Source organism: Manis pentadactyla, chromosome 9 (genome assembly GCF_030020395.1).
Source record: "Manis pentadactyla isolate mManPen7 chromosome 9, mManPen7.hap1, whole genome shotgun sequence".
NCBI classification, from domain to species: domain Eukaryota; kingdom Metazoa; phylum Chordata; class Mammalia; order Pholidota; family Manidae; genus Manis; species Manis pentadactyla.
The window spans coordinates 89,432,879-89,450,557 of NC_080027.1; the positions used below are offsets into that span (position 1 = coordinate 89,432,879).

The 17,679-nt window shown below is 40.7% G+C and overlaps 1 long non-coding RNA gene across 1 annotated transcript in view; it reads right to left on the reverse strand.

The window, feature by feature from the left end:
• Positions 1-14,748: 14,748 nt before the first annotated feature.
• Positions 14,749-17,679, reverse strand: part of LOC118928403 (uncharacterized) — a 34,479-nt gene continuing 31,548 nt past the window's right edge. The window contains exons 3-4 of the long non-coding RNA XR_005031218.2: positions 16,936-17,075; positions 14,749-15,086 (exon numbers count right to left, since the gene is read on the reverse strand). This is a non-coding gene — a long non-coding RNA (uncharacterized LOC118928403). The remainder of the gene's footprint in view (positions 15,087-16,935; positions 17,076-17,679) is intronic.

Consider the following 17,679-nt stretch of genomic DNA (forward strand, 5'->3'; position numbering starts at 1 on the left):
TAAAGAAAAACGAACGACCACCTTTTTTTTTTAAATAAAAATATTTTTTTTTTTAATTAAAAAAATTTTTTTTCTTGTTTTTTTTTGTGGTCGTTGTTTTGTTTTGGCGGGTGCTTTTTGGAAGTCTTAAAGGGGCAGGGCGGGCCACTTAATCCAGAGGTAGGGAATCCGGGACCTCTGGGCACCCTAACCCCTGGGCTGCAGGGAGCAGGGAGGCCCCTTACAGAGATAAATAGCCTCCCAGCAGCTCCTGCTCCAACGTGACTCCACCATTTTGGAGTAGCTGCCCGAGCCAGGCCACGCCCACAGCAACAGCGGAGATTAACTCCATAGCAGCCGGGCAGGAAGCAGAAACCCTGTCTGCGCGCAGCTGCGCAGCACAAGCCACTAGAGGCCGCTGTTCTCCCAGGAGAGGAGGGCCACAAACCAACAAGAAAGGAAGTCCTTCCAGCCGTCACTCGTCCCAGTTCTGCAGACTATTCCTATCACCATGAAAAGGCAAAGCTACAGGCAGACAAAGATCACAGAGACAACACCAGAGAAGGAGACAGACCTAACCAGTCTTCCTGACAAAGAATTCAAAATAAGAATCATAAACATGCTGACAGAGATGCAGAGAAATACGCAAGAAAAATGGGATGAAGTCCGGAAAGAGATCACAGATGCCAGAAAGGAGATCGCAGAAATGAAACAAACTCTGGAAGGGTTTATAAGCAGAATGGATAGAATGCAAGAGGCCATTGATGGAATTGAAATCAGAGAACAGGAACGCATGGAAGCTGACATAGAGAGAGACAAAAGGATCTCCAGGAATGAAACAATATTAAGAGAACTGTGTGACCAATCTAAAAGGAGCAATATCCGTATTATAGGGGTCCCAGAAGAAGAAGAGAGAGGCAAAGAGATGGAAAGTATCTTAGAAGAAATAATTGCTGAAAACTTCCCCACACTGGGGGAGGAAGTAATCAAACAGACCACGGAAATACACAGAACCCCCAACAGAAAGGATCCAAGAAGGGCAACACCAAGACACATAATAATTAAAATGGCAAAGATCAAGGACAAGGAAAGAGTGTTAAAGGTAGCTAGAGAGAAAAAGGTCACCTATAAAGGGAAACCCATCAGGCTAACGTCAGATTTCTCAACAGAAACCCTACAGGCCAGAAGAGAATGGCATGATATATTTAATACAATGAAACAGAAGGGCCTTGAACCAAGGATACTGTATCCAGCACGACTATCATTCAAATATGACGGTGGGATTAAACAATTCCCAGACAAACAAAAGCTGAGGGAATTTGCTTTCCACAAACCACCTCTACAGAACATCTTACAGGGACTGCTCTAGATGGGAGCACTCCTAGAAAGAGCACAGCACAAAACACCCAACATATGAAGAATCGAGGAGGAGGAACAAGAAGGGAGAGAAGAAAAGAATCTCCAGACAGTGTATATAACAGCTCAATAAGCGAGCTAACTTAGGCAGTAAGATACTAAAGAGGCTAACCTTGAACCTTTGGTAACCACGAATTTAAAGCCTGCAATGGCAATAAGTACATATCTTTCAATAGTCACCCTAAATGTTAATGGGTTGAATGCACCAATCAAAAGACACAGAGTAACAGAATGGATAAAAAAGCAAGACCCATCTATATGCTGCTTACAAGAAACTCACCTCAAACCCAAAGACATGTACAGACTAAAAGTCAAGGGATGGAAAAACATATTTCAAGCAAACAACAGTGAGAAGAAAGCAGGGGTTGCAGTACTAATATCAGACAAAATAGACTTCAAAACAAAGAAAGTAACAAGAGACAAAGAAGGACACTACATAATGATAAAGGGCTCAGTCAAACAAGAGGATATAACCATTCTAAATATATATGTACCCAACACAGGAGCACCAGCATATGTGAAACAAATACTAACAGAACTAAAGGGGGATATAGACTGCAATGCATTCATTCTAGGAGACTTCAACACACCACTCACCCCAAAGGATAGATCCACTGGGCAGAAAATAAGTAAGGACACGGAAGCACTGAACAACACAGTAGAGCAGATGGACCTAATAGACATCTATAGAACTCTACATCCAAAAGCAGCGGGATATACATTCTTCTCAAGTGCACATGGAACATTCTCCAGAATAGACCACATACTAGGCCACAAAAAGAGCCTCAGAAAATTCCAAAAGATTGAAATCCTACCAACCAACTTTTCAGACCACAAAGGCATAAAACTAGAAATAAACTGTACAAAGAAAGCAAAGAGGCTCACGAACACATGGAGGCTTAACAACACGCTCCTAAATAATCAATGGATCAATGACCAAATCAAAATGGAGATCCAGCAATATATGGAAACAAATGACAACAACAACACTAAGCCCCAACTTCTGTGGGACACAGCAAAAGCAGTCTTAAGAGGAAAGTATATAGCAATCCAAGCATATTTAAAAAAGGAAGAGCAATCCCAAATGAATGGTCTAATGTCACAATTATCGAAATTGGAAAAAGAAGAACAGATGAGGCCTAAGGTCAGCAGAAGGAGGGACATAATAAAGATCAGAGAAGAAATAAATAAAATTGAGAAGAATAAAACAATAGCAAAAATCAATGAAACCAAGAGCTGGTTCTTCGAGAAAATAAACAAAATAGATAAGCCTCTAGCCAGACTTATTAAGAAGAAAAGAGAGTCAACACAAATCAACAGTATCAGAAACGAGAAAGGAAAAATCACGACGGACCCCACGGAAATGCAAAGAATTATTGGAGAATACTATGAAAACCTATATGCTAACAAGCTGGGAAACCTAGGAGAAATGGACAACTTCCTAGAAAAATATAACCTTCCAAGATTGACCCAGGAAGAAACAGAAAATCTAAACAGACCAATTACCAGCAATGAAATTGAAGAGGTAATCAAAAAACTACCAAAGAACAAAACCCCCGGGCCAGATGGATTTACCTCGGAATTTTATCAGACATACAGGGAAGACATAATACCCATTCTCCTTAAAGTCTTCCAAAAAATAGAGGAGGAGGGGATACTCCCAAACTCATTCTATGAAGCTAACATCACCCTAATACCAAAACCAGGCAAAGACCCCACCAAAAAAGAAAACTACAGACCAATATCCCTGATGAACGTAGATGCAAAAATACTCAACAAAATATTAGCAAACCGAATTCAAAAATACATCAAAAGGATCATACACCATGACCAAGTGGGATTCATTCCAGGGATGCAAGGATGGTACAACATTCGAAAGTCCATCAACATCATCCACCACATCAACAAAAAGAAAGACAAAAACCACATGATCATCTCCATAGATGCTGAAAAAGCATTTGACAAAGTTCAACATCCATTCATGTTAAAAACTCTCAGCAAAATGGGAATAGAGGGCAAGTACCTCAACATAATAAAGGCCATCTATGATAAACCCACAGCCAACATTATATTGAACAGCGAGAAGCTGAAAGCATTTCCTCTGAGATCGGGAACTAGACAGGGATGCCCACTCTCTCCACTGTTATTTAACATAGTACTGGAGGTCCTAGCCACGGCAATCAGACAAAATAAAGAAATACAAGGAATCCAGATTGGTAAAGAAGAAGTTAAACTGTCACTATTTGCAGATGACATGATACTGTACATAAAAAACCCTAAAGACTCCACCCCAAAACTACTAGAACTGATATCGGAATACAGCAAAGTTGCAGGATACAAAATCAACACACAGAAATCTGTGGCTTTCCTATATACTAACAATGAACCAACAGAAAGAGAAATCAGGAAAACAACTCCATTCACAATTGCATCAAAAAAAATAAAATACCTAGGAATAAACCTAACCAAAGAAGTGAAAGACTTATACTCTGAAAACTACAAGTCACTCTTAAGAGAAATTAAAGGGGACACTAACAGATGGAAACTCATCCCATGCTCGTGGCTAGGAAGAATTAATATCGTCAAAATGGCCGTCCTGCCCAAAGCAATATACAGATTTGATGCAATCCCTATGAAACTACCAGCAACATTCTTCAATGAACTGGAACAAATAATTCAAAAATTCATATGGAAACACCAAAGACCCCGAATAGCCAAAGCAATCCTGAGAAAGAAGAATAAAGTAGGGGGGATCTCACTCCCCAACTTCAAGCTCTACTATAAAGCCATAGTAATCAAGACAATTTGGTACTGGCACAAGAGCAGAGCCACAGACCAATGGAACAGACTAGAGAATCCAGACATTAACCCAGACATATATGGTCAATTAATATTTGATAAAGGAGCCATGGACATACAATGGCGAAATGACAGTCTCTTCAACAGGTGGTGCTGGCAAAACTGGACAGCTACATGTAGGAGAATGAAACTGGACCATTGTCTAACCCCATATACAAAAGTAAACTCAAAATGGATCAAAGACCTGAATGTAAGCCATGAAACCATTAAACTCCTGGAAGAAAACATAGGCGAAAACCTCTTAGACATAAACATGAGTGACCTCTTCTTGAACATATCTCCCCGGGCAAGGAAAACAACAGCAAAAATGAGTAAGTGGGACTATATTAAGCTGAAAAGCTTCTGTACAGCAAAAGACACCATCAATAGAACAAGAAGGATCCCTACAGTATGGGAGAATATATTTGAAAATGACACATCCGATAAAGGCTTGACGTCCAGAATATATAAGGAGCTCTCACGCCTCAACAAACAAAAAACAAATAACCCAATTAAAAAATGGGCAGAGGAACTGAACAGACAGTTCTCCAAAAAAGAAATACAGATGGCCAACAGACACATGAAAAGATGCTCCACATCGCTAATTATCAGAGAAATGCAAATTAAAACTACAATGAGGTATCACCTCACACCAGTAAGGATGGCTGCCATCCAAAAGACAAACAACAACAAATGTTGGCGAGGCTGTGGAGAAAGGGGAACCCTCCTACACTGCTGGTGGGAATGTAAGTTAGTTCAACCATTGTGGAAAGCAGTATGGAGGTACATCAAAATGCTCAAAACAGACTTACCATTTGACCCAGGAACTCCACTCCTAGGAATTTACCCTAAGAATGCAGCAATCAAGTTTGAGAAAGACAGATGCACCCCTATGTTTATTGCAGCACTATTTACAATAGCCAAGAATTGGAAGCAACCTAAATGTCCATCAGTAGATGAATGGATAAAGAAGATGTGGTACATATACACAATGGAATACTACTCAGCTATAAGAAAAGGGCAAATCCAATCATTTGCAGCAACATGGATGGAGCTGGAGGGTATTATGCTCAGTGAAACAAGCCAAGCGGAGAAAGAGAAATACCAAATGATTTCACTTATCTGTGGAATATAAGAACAAAGGAAAAACTGAAGGAACAAAACAGCAGCAGAATCACAGAACTCAAGAATGGACTAACAGGTACCAAAGGGAAAGGGACTGGGGAGGATGGGTGGGTAGGGAGGGATAAGGGGGGGAGAAGTAGGGGGGTATTAAGATTAACATGCATGGGGGGGTAGGAGAAAAGGGAGGGCTGTACAACACAGAGAAGGCAAGTAGTGATTCTACAACATTTTGCTATGCTGATGGACAGTGACTGTAAAGGGGTTTATAGGGGAGACCTGGTATAGGGGAGAGCCTAGTAAACATAATATTCGTCATGTAAGTGTAGATTAGTGATAGCAAAAAAAAAAAAAAAAAAAAAAAAGGGCAGTTCCTGTGTGGTAACCTCCAACGAGTTCTACACAAGGGTATAAAGGGCATATAAAAGTGTAGGCAAAGGGTTTGTTTGTGTTTATACAGAGGATCAAAGCCTAATTGGGCTACCCCGAAAATGAACTAAGATACGATATGAAAAAGAACTTCCAACATCTGCACCCTCTGGAAGACTCATGCCAGAAGATGATCATCAAAAAACCCCAACAAAGATCCACGCACTGCTACAGCTGTAGATGCACTCATCCCACCAGTTCCTGGACCTGCCATGGGAATGAGGAAGGAGATATCTAAGCTGGCCTGTGCATACAGTAAAACAACAAATTTGACTGGATCTATACTGTTGGAACTCAACCAAGAATTTGGAGAAGTGCAAATTGTAGCGCTCCAAAGTCTTACAACTACAAACTATTTATTGTTAAAAGAACATATGGCATGTGAACAGTCCCCAGGAATGGGTTGTTTTAATTTGTCTGATTTCTCTCAGACTGTTCAAGTTCATTTGGACAATATCCACCATATCATAGATAAGTTTTCACAAATGCCTAAGGTGCCTAACTGGTTTTCTTGGTTACACTGCAGATGGCTGGTAATTACAGATATGCTTTGGTTATGTAACTATACTCCTATTATGTTAATGTGTGTGTGCAATTTAAGTAGTAGCTTAAAACCTATACATGCTGAAGTTACTCTACAAGAAGATATGTCAAAGAAATAATCAATCTTCCCAGGTTTTCTTCCGCCTGCTACTTCTATAGCTTTTCTTCTTCCTTCCTAATTACAACCCTTAAATAGAATTCGTGCCTCATATCAAATTTACCGAGTATCATAATTCTTCCAAGTGGTAAAGATACCTCAAGACAAATGCTGGGCATAGAAGCCACAGGGCATAAATATGCAAAGAAGTAAAAAGCTAACCTTTTCAAACAATAAGGCTTCTCTCTCACTTACCAACTTCACATTTCCCTGTATGGCCCCGGAAGATGACTGGTTAGCCAGAGACGGGTAAGATTCCTCAAGGGAGGAACAACCTAAGACAGGCACAGTCGCAGGGGGGCCATCAGGTGAGAAATTGGGGATCAACAGAGGTGAGGCTTAGAACCTCACCCCCCCGTTCTGAGAGAAATCTTCTGCATACGTGGATGTTTTATTGCCCTTGTCTAGCTTGGATTAACACATAGTCTACAGGCACACACCTGATCATCTACATTTGCTCTCTTACAACACTAAACTATGTTTTCTACCTTTATCTTGTATCTACCTACCACTTCAGCATTTTATTAAAAATAATAATAATAAAGAGAGAAATGTGGTATCCACATATAAATCAAGTATAAAAACCAAATGAGTATTCATATTTGAACTGACTGTTTAGAATTCATAATGCATGAGCAAAACCGAAAGTTTCTGTGATGACTGCCCTTGTACTGTTCACCATGTAACTTATTCATTGTGTAAGAATTTGTTCTACATGTAAGAACTTGTTTGTTATGCCTCAGAAGATTGGAGACTGACGAAAATTAGGCTTGGGGTGGATTAATGATTGTGCATTGAGCATTGACTCCCCTATACAGAATTTTATTGTCGTTAACAACCATTTGATCAATAAATATGAGAGATGCCCTCACAAAAAAAAAAAAAAAAAAAAAACAGGACAGACTTCCAATGGTAAAATAAATAAGTAACCAGGATGTAATGTATAGCATAAGGAATATAGTCAAGATATTGTAACAGCTTGGTAGGGTGATAGCTAGAACCTAGAATTATGTATATAAATGTTTTATCACTGTGTTGTACACTTGAAACTAATGTAATGTAATACTGTGCATCAACTACCCTTCAATAAAAAATAATTATTTTAAAAAAAAAAAAAAAAAAAGAAATAAATTGTACAAAGAAAGCAAAAAGGCTCACAAATACATGGAGGCTTAACAACATGCTCCTAAATAATCAATGGATCCACAACCAAATTAAAATAGAGATCAAGCAATATATGGAAACAAATGACAACAACAACACAAAGCCACAAACTCTGTGGGACGTACTGAAAGCAGTCTTAAGGGGAAAGTATACAGCAGTCCAGGCATACTTAAAGAAGGAAGAACAATCCCAAATGAATAGTCTAAAGTCACAATTATTGAAATTGGAAAAACAAAAACAAATGAGGCCTAAAGTCAGCAGAAGGAGGGACATAATAAAGATCAGAGGAGAAATAAATAAAATTGAGAATAATAAAACAATAGAAAAAAATCAATGAAACCAAGAGCTGGTTCTTTCAGAAAATAAACAAAATAGATAAGCCTCTAGCTAGACTTATTCATAGAAAAAGAGAATCAACACACAGCAACAGAATCAGAAATGAGAATGGAAAAATTATGACAGACTCCATAGAAATACAAAGAATTATTAGAGAATACTATGAAAACCTATATGCTAACAAGCTGGAAAACATAGAAGAAATGGACAACTTCCTAGAAAAATACAACCTTCCAAGCTGACCAAGAAAGAAACAGAAAATCTAAACAGACCAATTACCAGCAAAGAAATTGAAGTGGTAATCAAAAAACTACCCAAGAGAAAAATTCCCGGGGCCAGATGGATTTACCGTGGAATTTTATCAGACATTGAGAGAAGATATAATACCCATTCTCCTTAAAGTTTTCCAAAAAATAGAAGAGGAGGGAATACTCCCAAACTCATTCTATGAAGTCAACATCACCCTAATACCAAACCAGGCAAAGACACCACCAAAAAAGAAAATTACAGACCTATATCCCTGATGAATGTAGATGCAAAAATACTCAACAAAATATTAGCAAACCGAATTCAAAAATATATCAAAAGGATCATACACCATGACCAACTGGGATTCATCTCAGGGATGCAAGGATGGTACAACATTTGAACATCCATCAACATCATCCACCACATAAATAAAAAGGACAAAAACCACATGATCATCTCCATAGATGCTGAAAAAGCATTCGACAAAATTCAACATCCATTCATGATAAAAACTCTCAACAAAATGGGCAGAGAGGGCAAGTACCTCAACTTAATAAAGGCCATATATGATAAACCCACAGCCAACATCATACTGAACAGCGAGAAGCTGAAAGCTTTTCCTCTGAGATTGGGTACAAGACAGGGATGCCCACTCTCCCCACTGTTATTCAACATAGTACTGGAGGTCCTAGCCATGGCAATTAGACAAAACAAAGAAATACAAGGAATCCAGATTGGTAAAGAAGAAGTTAAACTGTCACTATTTGCAAATGACAAGATATTGTACATAAAAAAACCCTAAAGACTCCACTCCTAAATTACTAGAACTAATATGGGAATTCAGCAAAGTTGCAGAATACAAAATTAATACACAGAAATCTGTGGCTTTCCTATACACTAACAATGAACCAATAGAAAGAGAAATCAGGAAAACAATTCCATTCACAACTGCATCAAAAAGAATAAAATACATAGGAATAAACCTAACCAAGGAAGTGAAAGACCTATACCCTTAAAACTATAAGACACTCTTAAGAGAAATTAAAGAAGACACTAATAAATGGAAACTCATCCCATGCTCTTGGCAAGGAAGAATTAATATCGTCAAATTGGCCATCCTGCCCAAAGCAATATATAGATTTGATTCAATCCCTATCAAATTACCAACAGCATTCTTCTATGAACTGGAACAAATAGTTCAAAAATTCATACAGAACCACCAAAGACCCCGAATAGCCAAAGCAATCCTGAGAAGAAAGAACAAAGTGGTGGGGATCTCACTTCCCAACTTTAAGCTCTACTACAAAGCTACAGTAATCAAGACAATTTGGTACTGGCACAAGAACTGAGCCACAGACCAGTGGAACAAAATAGAGACTCCAGACATTAACCCAAACATATATGGTTAATTAATATACGATAAAGGAGCCAAGGACATACAATGGGGAAATGACAGCCTCTTTACAGTTGGTGCTGGCAAAACTGGACAGCTACATGTAAGAGAATGAAACTGGATCATTGTCTAACCCCATACACAAAAGTAAATTCGAAATGGATCAAAGACCTGAATGTAAGTCATGAAAACATAAAACTCTTAGGAAAAAACATAGGCAAAAATCTCTTGGACATAAACATAAGTGACTTCTTCATGAACATATCTCCCCAGGCAAGGAAAACAAAAGTAAAAATGAACAAATGGGACTATATCAAGCTGAAAAGCTTACGTACAGCAAAAGACACCACCAATAGAACAAAAAGGTACCATACAGTATGGAAGAGTATTTTCATAAATGACAGATCCAATAAAGGATTGACATCCAAAATATATAAAGAGCTCATGCACCTCAACAAACAAAAAGCAAATAATCCGATTAAAAAATGGGCAGAGGAGCTGAACAGACAGTTCTCCAAAGAAGAAATTCAGACAGCCAACAGACACATGAAAAGATGCTGCACATCACTTGTCTTCATATAAATGCAAATTTAAACCACAATGAGGTATCACCTCACACCAGTAAGAATCGCCACCATCCAAAAGACAAACAACAACAAATGTTGGCGAGGTTGTGGAGAAAGGGGAACCCTCCTACACTGCTGGTGGGAATGTAAATTAGTTCAACCATTGTGGAAAGCAATATGGAGGTTCCTCAAAATGCTCAAAACAGAAATACCATTTGACCCAGGAATTCCACTTCTAGGAATTTACCCTAAGAATGCAGCAGCCCAGTTTGAAAAAGACAGATGCACCCCTATGTTTATCGCAGCACTATTTACAATAGCCAAGAAATGGAAGCAACCTGTGTGTCCATCAGTAGATGAGTGGATAAAGAAGATATGGTACATATACACAATGGAATATTATTCAGCCATAAGAAGAAAACAAATCCTACCATTTGCAACATCATGGATGGAGCTAGAGGGTATTATGCTCAGTGAAATAAGCCAGGCAGAGAAAGACAAGTACCAAATGATTTCCCTCATATGTAGAGTATAAGAACAAAGAAAAAACTGAAGGAACAAAACAGCAGCAGAATCACAGAACCCAAGAACAGACTAACAGTTACCAAAGGGAAAGGGACTGGGAAGGGAGGGATAAGGGTGGGGAAAAAGAAAGGGGACATTACTATTAGCATGTATAATGTGGGGGAAGGCACGGGGAGGGCTGTGCAACACAGACAAGACAAGTAGTGATTCTACAGCATCTTACTACACTGCTGGATAGTGACTGTAATGGGGTATGTGGGGCAGATTTGGTGAAGGGGGGAGCCTAGTAAACATAATGTTCCTCATGTAATTGTAGATTAATGATACCAAAATAAAAAAAATAAGAAATAAACATGAACTGCCCTTTGAACTTTTTAATTGATTTTGTTTATCAAGTTGCTATGACATTTAGTTCTATTTGGAAACATTTAAAAATGATATAGAAGTTTTGTGTAAAATGTCAATATAATTTGCTAGACATTATACTTTGTAAGAATCTAAGTGTATGAAGAAAGTCTGTAGATATCAACATAAAAACATGAAAGAATTTTCAGTTTTTCAAGTACTCAAAGCCATAGTTCCCAAGCCGGACTCGGAGGAACCCTCAACCATTGCATTGAGCTCGCAGAGGCGAACAGCAAGGGGTTATTTTATTTTCTGAAGGAGATAACAGCAGCATCAGTTGTGTGCTGTGTGGGATAATAACTAAATAATTCACCATTTGAACGTTAGCTTTCCTTGTCATCCTTTTCACAACATATTTGTACAAAGCTGGTTTCTCAGTGGTTGTTAAGATAAAGAAGCATGAAAAAACATGTCCCAGAACTGAGGGTATAAAGCGTCCAATCTGATTCTGAGGTCTGAGAAGTCATGGTGTCCCATCCGTACGCAATGACAGGATGAGAGACCGCTCAGTAAACTGGGAGATTTGTTATTCCATTCTGCTTGGGTCTGGATCAAAGGAACAAAGTTATTTAAGAATGAAATAAAAACATTCAGTGTATTTTCTCAAAAAGCTGTAAAATTGTTAAGACATAAACACTTCTTGAGTTTAGACCACTTAACTGCTTAATACACTGAATTGTTAAGTATTTCTTGTCATCTAAACAAAAAAAATTTTTTGCAATAACTCAGATGCTATTACCTGAGAAAAGTTAGGAATCTGCTTTAACAGTGTGGGAGCGAAAAAGTTTGCTGACCACAAGCGGAGGACTCCCTTCAGTTTTACTGGGATCGCCAGCAGGTGGTGCTACTGAGACCGAGTGGGTCGTGAAGCAGCCCCACTCCTGTTCCCAAGGTCTGCAACACTCCGGAGTAAGGCAGTGTTCTTGGACTAGACAAGATATAAAATAAAAAGGGCCCTTCAAGACAAGGATGCCTACTGTCCCCACTTTTATTCAACATAGTTCTGGAGATCCTCGCCATGGCAAACAGACAACACAAAGAAATAAAAGGCGTCCAGATTGGCAACAAAGAAGTTAAACTGTCCGTTTGCCGATGACATGATATTGTATGTAAAAAACCCTAAAGAATCCACTCCAAAACTACTAGATCTAATATCTGAATTCAGCAAAGTTGCAGGATACAAAATTAATACACAGAAATCTGTTGCTTTCCTATACAATTAACGATGAGTTAACAGAAAGAGAAATGAGGAAAACAATTGCATTCACAATTGCATCAAAAAGAATAAAAAACAGAGGAAGTGAAAAACCTATACTCTGAAAACTACAAGACACTCATGAGAGAAATTAAAGAAGATACCAATAAATGGAAACACATCCTTCCTGCTCATGGATAGGAAGAATTAATATTGTCAAAATGGCCATCCTCCCTAAGGCAATCTACAGATTCAATGCAATGCCTATCAAAATACCAACAGCATTCTTCAGTGAACTAGAGCAAATAGTTCTAAAATTAGTATGGACCCACAAAAGACCCCATATAGCCAAAGCAATCCTGAGAAGGAAGAACAAAGTTGCAGGGGGGGTGATTATGCTCTCCAACTTCAAGCTCTACTACAAAGCCATAGTAATCAAGACAATTTGGTACTGGCACAAGAAAAGACCCATAGGCCAATGGAACAGACTAGAGAGCCCTGATATAAACACAGGCAAAAATGGACAATTAATATATGATAAAGGAGGCATGGATATACAATGGGGAAATGACAGCCTCTTCAACAGCTGCTGTTGGCAAAACTGGACAGCTATATGCAAGAGAATGAAACTGGATTATTGTCTAACCCATACACAAAGTAAACTCAAAATGGATCAAAGACCTGAATGTAAGTCATGAAACCATAACTCTTAGAAGAAAACAGGCAAAAATCTTCTGAATATAAACATGAGCAACTTTTTCCTGAATGCATCTCCTCAGGCAAGGGAAACAAAAATAAAAAATGAACAAATGGGACTATATCATGCTAGAAAGCTTCTGTACAGCAAAGGACACCATCAGCAGAACAAAAAGGCACCCTACAGTATGGGAGAATATATTTGTAAATGACATATCCGACAAGGGGTTAACATCCAAAATACATAAAGAACTCACATGCCTCAACACCCAAAAAGCAAATAACCCTATTAAAAAATGGGCAGAGGATATGAACACACACTTCTCCAGAGAAGAAAATCAGATGGCCAACAGGCACATGAAAAGATGCTCCACATTACTAATTATCAGGGAAATGTAAGTTAAAACCACAATGAGGTATCACCTCACATCAGTTAGGATGGCCAACATAGAAAAGAATAGGAACATAAATGCTGGCAAGGATGCGGAGAAAGGGGAACCCTCCTACACTGCTGGTGGGGATGTAAAATAGTTCAACCATTGTGGAAAGTAGTATTGAGGTTCCTCAAAAAACCAAAAATAGAAATACCATTTGACCCAGGAATTCCACTCCTAGGAATTTACCCTAAGAATACAGGATCCCAGTTTCAATAGGACATATGTACCCCTATGTTTATTGCAGCAGTATTTACAATAGCCCAGGTATGGAAGCAACCTAAGCGTCCATCAGTAGATGAATGGATAAAGAAGATGTGGTACATATACACAATGGAATATTATTCAGCCATCAGAAGAAAACAAATCCTACCATTTGCAACAACATGGATGGAGCTAGAAGGTATTATGCTCAGTGAAATAAGCCAGGGGGAGAAAGACAAGTACCAAATGATTTCACTCATCTTTGGAGTATAAGAACAAAGCAAAAACTGAAGGAACAAAACAGCAGCAGACTCACAGAACCCAAGAATGGACTAATGGTTACCAAAAGACTGGGGAGGGTGGTGGGGGGAAGTGAGGGATAAGGGGAAAAAGGAGCATTACGATTAGCACACATAAAGTAGGAGGGGGCACAGGGAAGACAGTATAGCACAGAGAAGCCAAGTAGTAATTCTATAGCATCTTACTACACTGATGGACAGTGACTGTAATGGGGTATGTGGTGGGGACTTGATAATGGGGGGGATCTAGTAACCACAATGTTGCTCATGTGACTGTCTATTAATGATACCAAAAAAAAAAGGCCCTTCAGGTCTTTAGTCCAATAGTTTTCAAACTTTTTAAAAAAAGCAACAGGATCTTTCAAACAAAATCTTGAAATAAATAAAAGCATAACCATTTATTTCATGGTCTAAGGGAGGCTCAAGCCCTACAGTGGCCCCTGAGCTCAGAAGAGGGTGCCTGGAGTACTCTGCCGCGCAAGGGACCACCTTCAGGAAGTGGCTCATCTAAATCAATCTCCACTTCCCACAGCAATCACGGCTCCAGAAGGTCTGGTATCAGTGGCAGAGCTGGTTCCAGAATCTAACTCCCTCAATAGATCTGAAAAGGTAGAGCAAATCTTCCCCTTTATCCTAACTGATCTTGATTAAGGCTTGGCTCTACCACCACCCATGAGCTCCTGTGAAACTTCAGGCAAACTGCTTCATACTGGGGATTTTCTCATCTACAAAACAGAGAGGTAGTATTTATTGCACAAGGTTGTTGTAAAGATTAATGGATGAGAATTAAAGGATGAGAAACTACTTAAGACTTGTGTTTATTCTGGTTGGTCTGGATGAAAGGAACAAAGGCTAGAGTAGCAGGAAGTACTGGAGAATGAATACAGATTTGGGGGCAAATGGGTCTGTGAGTAAGGATTTTTGGTGACCTACTCAGTGACCTTCTTTATCAACCTCATCATTCCCATTCTTAGCATCCTTCACCTTGCAAAGCCAGCCCATCTGCTGGTCCCCCTGCTGTCTCGAAGGATTCAAGTGTAGATAACTTATCTGAAGGGCTTCAACATTCCCTCCAGTTCTTGCTCATCCACTGACAGTGGGAGATATGATATGTATAAATTTATGGGGTCCCATTCCTGTTGCTATTGAAATAAAAGTGAGGAAAATGAGGCTCATATCTCTTCTGTCCCAACCTCAGCCCTCATCCTCAAGATGACATCTCAGAAAAGAGATAGCAGGAAAGGTCCCATGTAAATAAAATCTTAACAACTTTTGGTAATACCCAGTCCCACTACCATGGGTTTATACTGAGTCCAGGCACACAGATTTAATATATACATGCCCATAACACAAGTTGCTGATGAAGTCTTGATGTCTCTTCAAGAATTAGGTAGAGCAGCACTCCACAATGCCTGCCAGCCTGTCCTGGGGCTGGATTCTTCTGGACTGCATTGCTTCCGGGCTGCATCGTTTTGCCTCATCCCCACCCCCACCCCCCTCCCGGCCACAACAGACTCTGAGCAGGAATGCCTGTTGGTTCCCTGACAGAGGGAAAGCAGGAAGAGGGGGAAAGAGTGATGCCGGGGTTCCTGTTCATGAAGCCGAAGAATGAGCTTCACACTCAAGGTAGGAGAGCAAGGTACAGGCTTTTATTTAGAGTTAAAGTGAAAGGACAGAGCTCCTGGCTCATGCCAGGAGGGGACAAGAGAGCCCGGGGTGGTGCGTTGTCTAGGGGATTTATAGGCAGTTAAGGATTTGGGGGAATTGAGGGCTTAGGGTGTGGACTTGTACCACCTGCCCTGCCCTCAAGGTAGGCTGGGTTGTTGTCTGTTTGCTAGAGCTGTTTACAGTGAAGTCACCGGTTATGCTGAGATACCCTTGCAGAACACTCAAACACTCTAGGCCAAGTTGCTCCTGGCCTTTTGACCTTTAACTGATCTCACTGAAGGTGTCTTAATATTCCTAGTCTGGTATCTTTACCCTAGAGAATTAGTGTGACCTTGACTTTGAATAATACTGAACACAGAGTTTCGATAGGGACTTTACATTGTTACATTGCCTTGACTGTAAATATCTTGCCTTGCTTTTTCCAGAGGCCCTCACCCTACTCTAAGCCCATGGTCCCTGTCTCAAGAGGACAGGGAGGGCATGTGCTGGATGCACAGCTCACAGAGCCACCATCCCAGTCTCCTAAGAACTCTGACAGCTCCTGACTCTACTGTCAGAGGCTTTTCTCCAGAAAAGGATGGGGGAGAGCTCTTCCAGAGGACAGAATGAAAAATGGGAGATAGCTGTACTTTCAAGAATTTAAGCAATTGCTTTGCCCTAGGCAGTGGGTCACTAGCAGCCTTAATCCCTCCTCTGCCTTTCCTCCTGGGCTTTCTCCTCCTTTAGCCACCACAGAAAAGGAAGGGGGCAACCCTGCCTAAGAGAAGGAGAAGGAGAAAAGCCTCCAGTTCTCTAGTAGTCTCAGTAAAAATAAAAGCTCCCCGAAAAATCTGGCAAGGAGGGACAGTTCCTTTCATACTATAGCTTCCCTCTCCCCAACCCCTCCAGCCACCCCAACCCCAACCTGAAGAACACTACCAGGAGGTAGAGAGCACTGCTGTGAGCTTCTGGGCTGCACAACTGGCTTCTTCAGAGAATGTTGCCAAACTACCAGCTGTCTGGCTGGAGACAGAGTCTTTCTGAGTGGAGACAGAGAAACAGCAGGAGGAAGGGAAGAAGCCTCTTGGTCCTCTTTCCTGCTTATAATACCAGTTGGCAAGAGGAGCAGAGGTGACAGAGCTCCCTGCCACAGACTGTGAAGCCCACCTTCCTCTAGCCGTCAAGGGGCTGCTCAGTGAGCACCTAGTCTGACTCTGTCTGGGTATCAGTTGGGAAAACCGGCAGAGAGCCTTTGCCCACCACCTTCACAGTTCCAAAACCCTCTGGAAGCCCCGTGCTGGACCCCTTGGAGGAGCAGACATGGGGAGGTGCGCTCACCTTGGCCATCTGTGCCTGCACGCCACTGGCTCTCAGTGCTGTTACAGCTTTTTGTGCTGCCCAAGGACCACCAAGTCCATGAAGCCATAGACACAGCATCACTGGGAGATGGGCGTAGGAGGGGGTGGGAGGCCCAGGCTCTTCAGGAGTCAGAGGAAGAGTTACTATCCATGGAACAGAAGCAGTCGGGAGACAGAGAAATTAGGAGGCTCCCAGTGACTATCCCTGTGTCCCTCAAGCTCTGTGAGATCTGCTCTAGTTTGTAGCTAAGAATGTCAAGGGCAATGAGGTCCTGTGGTATCCTTGCCTTCCCCCCTTAAGAAACCTGAGGTGTCAGAGACTAGGCTCTTCTAACAATCCACAGCACCCACCCTTCACCGCCAGAAGAACCCCTTCCTGTGGTCTTGGCCGCTTGCCCAGAAATACTGGGCATGTAGGGAATCAGCCTCTCTGCTGCAGATAACCAGCCACCTGCTAAGGAGGCCGCTCCCCAGCCCACAGACCTTCTCCCTTCTTCCAATCTTCTATTCCCACCTAGAACTCTTCAAAACCTCAACACCACTATTGATTCTCACAAAATAACACCCAAAAAGTCATCCCCCCAGTATCAGAAAAGGCATTTACAATGCTTTGCGAAGTAGAAATGATCTCACCCACCCACAACCACCACCCAATCCAGGGAATCATTAGTCCAAAGTAAGCCCAAGGAATTACAAAATGCTCTGTCTGGGCTTTGCATTTGCA